Source organism: Oncorhynchus mykiss, chromosome 18 (assembly GCF_013265735.2).
Source record: "Oncorhynchus mykiss isolate Arlee chromosome 18, USDA_OmykA_1.1, whole genome shotgun sequence".
NCBI lineage: Eukaryota > Metazoa > Chordata > Actinopteri > Salmoniformes > Salmonidae > Oncorhynchus > Oncorhynchus mykiss.
Genome location: NC_048582.1, coordinates 49,326,388 through 49,329,818, shown reverse-complemented (window position 1 = coordinate 49,329,818; position 3,431 = coordinate 49,326,388).

Sequence of the window (3,431 nt, the reverse complement as noted above, 5' to 3'; positions counted from 1 at the left end):
AATCGCGTTTTCCTTTGAGAAAATACAAAGTGTTTGTTATTCCTGATGGTGCTCTCATCAGGCGTTATATGACTCATGATCATATATGGATTCAGGAATACCAACACTTTGGATTTTATTAAAGAAACAAACATGTACTACAAAAACTGTTGGCATTTCATTTTCCCGCTGTACCAAAAACCGAACCGAATCGTGATCCCAAAACCACAATAGCAACTGAACCATGTGTTTGGTAAACCATTACACCCCTAGCTGCCACGTGAATTTAATGACAACAATAACAATAAAAAGGTACGGAGAAAGAGCTGACAGATTGAAAAACTCTTCAGCTATTGCTCATTTTTCCTCTTTATTTTGGTTGTATTTTTCTTGGGGGGGAAAAAATATGATATTGTGGTTTGTTTGCAACTGCAAAAAAAATGCAGCTTTGTGTAAAAATACATGCATTACTATCCAAGCTTCAAACTACTCCTCAAAGCAGCTTGTGTTTTCTCTGTAAATGTGATGCCTTTCATAAAGCAATAGACTTTGCAGTGTTTGAATGACTAGGACCTCACAACTCACACAAACTGCACAGTTAACAATGCACAGACAATCAGAGAGAAACAGGCGGGAAATTGTAAACAGGAAGTGGCGCAGGGTCCAATTACTTCCTAGTTCACAAGTTGAACTGGGACACAGGCTAAGTCAGTGGCCCTAGAATGAGTTGTGACAATCAGCATATTTGATGCTATCCGTTTGAAAAAGGCAATGGCTGCACAGAATGGCTAATCTTGATCATAGAATGAGTAGTTATTTGCGATGCAAAGTGATTTGTAGTCATCTGTAAACATGCACTCTGCCGAATGTCACCTTATTCCACAAGATACTTCTTAAAGCGCCCGTGTGGTATTATCTCTCGTAAGAGTGGTCACTCTTAACTCAGTTACAAACCAATAACAACAAATGTTGCACCAATAGAAAAGAAGCTATTTTACAGTACTATAGAGGATAAAAGGATGTATATTTTCAGACTGCATAATTTTTTACAGATAATGTATGCATATTATGAAAATGTTACTGTTTTACGTAAATAACAGGGAAAAACAATCTTTCCCACAATTTCATTTGCAAACCACAACGACATACTGTTTTACATTTGTTTAGATATAACTATGTGAACTTCATGAACTATAAGATTCATAGACAGATTGCAGTGTTAGTTTCACCTTGACAAAATATCAGTTGGTTAATGTATGGAACTCTATCAGTGGTGGCTGGTGGCATGTTAAATGGGGAAGACAGGCTCATAGTAATGGCTGGAACAAAATCAATGGAATAGTCTCAAACACATCAAACATCTGGTTTCAATGTTTTTGATACCATTCCATTTACTCATTATTCATCATTCATTATTATGAACTGTCCTCCCCTCACCAGCCTCCTCTGAACTCTATATATACTGTCAGGGGAAAAAACAATACATACTGCAAAATTGGGCTGGACAATTTGAATAAAGACGTTATTAATGCAAGACCAGCTCCTTTTCTGACAGCATCCCCAACATCAGCCAAGCAAATCCACTCACTGTTAAAATAATAACCCAGAATGATTTACTTGTGTTTTCATGTCTTATTGTCTAAGCAGATAAATACCAACAATATGTTGTTCATGATGTAGTAAACATTTATCAATGATATCTGGAATATTGGACGACAAGTCTTTGGAGAGAGTGAAATTATAGTGTGTGATGTAAGTGTAATTGAATGAGAATGAGTCTGAATATGACATGTTTTGGACAGAGTGCTTTGACTTGGGTGCCCTGGAAGAAAAGACAAGTTGCACAAAAAAATTGAGATAATAATTATGAATTTGGATTCTCATGATTATGCCGATGTTTGCACTTAATGTGAATTGGATGTTGAGAATAAAGATGGTTTTGAGAAAATGTCATGAAGTGTTTTTATTATTTGTAAAATATCACACGTTCCCAAAGGACAACCTCAAAATGTCATCACTCATGAAAGGAAACTAACAACAATCACTAAGACAACCAAAACAAAAAGAGGTTCTGAAAGACAGAAAGCAACTAAAAAGGGGTTTCAAAAAGAAACCCACCATGAGTGCCCACTAAATTTACCTCAGGTAAGACAAACTAACAGGGGAAAAACACCAATTTAGGATATGGAGTAAAACAAATATGGCGCGAGACAAACACAGGATAAAACTCCAGCTTCTTCCTGGCTAACTAAAGTAAAAGCGCTAACGTGAGGTGTAGCATCATCTCTCCAGCTGATGCACTGGGCCAGCAGATATTAAATACCTGCTGGACCAGCACAGGTGAAACACATCCTGACGAACGGGATGACTACAATCAGTGCGTACTTCAGCTAACATGCTAACCAACCTCGAAATAGACAGAAACCGAAACCCATATTACGTTTTCGAAAGTCAGATCTATCATTTACTGATCATGATATTGTAATGAAGATAATGTTGAATGATAATTCCGTTTATGAGTCAATGTGTCACACTCTGACCATTATTTGCGTTGTTTGTTTTTATGTTTTGTTTGGTCAGGGTGTGATATGAGTGGGCATTCTATGTTGTATGTCTAGTTTGTCTATTTCTATGTGTTTTGGCCTGATATGTTTCTAAATCAGTGGCAGGTGTTTGTCGTTTTCTCTGATTGGGAACCATATTTAGGTAGCCTGTTTTGTATTGTGGTTGGAGGGTTATCGTCTATGTTATGTTGCATGTTAGCACAGTGTTTCTATAGCAGTCACGGTCGTCTTGTTTGTTTTAGTGTATTTCATGCATTCACACCATGCTGCGCTTTGGTCTCCTCAATACGACGATCGTGACACAATGTGATAATTGTGCAAACGCCCCACCATCCATGAAAGGGTCATAGCCCCTAAAAGCCTCTCTCTACAATTCAACTGAAGTGCTACAGGTGTGGGATCTTAATTTGATCCGTTTCTCACAGCAGGAATTATAATTAATGGACATTTTTGTAGGGATTGATACATTTTTGGTTCGGGCAAATCAAGTCTGACATTTTAAAGAGGAAATAACAAACTTTAGAAGCCTTTTTTAAACGTTGAATACACTAAAAGTTTGCATTTCCTGTTTTGCAGGACATTTCCTGCAACCACAGGGGATCAAATTAAGATCTTGCACTTGTACACATTGCCAAGGCCTTTTTTTTGCCCTTTTCAAAACCATCATTAATTCAGTGCTTTTCCTTGGTCAGTATTAAACCCAAGGTTGATTCAGACCAACCCCAGATTTGATAGGGGTCATAACTTTCATCATCTCAGCCATTTCAAAAAGGTCAGAGGTCATTCAATGTTTCACATGGGAAAGTGTAGGTAATCCTAAAAATACAATTAGTACATGCAAATGACATATGTGAGTGCATGTATACTCTGTGCATTTGTGTGTAATAT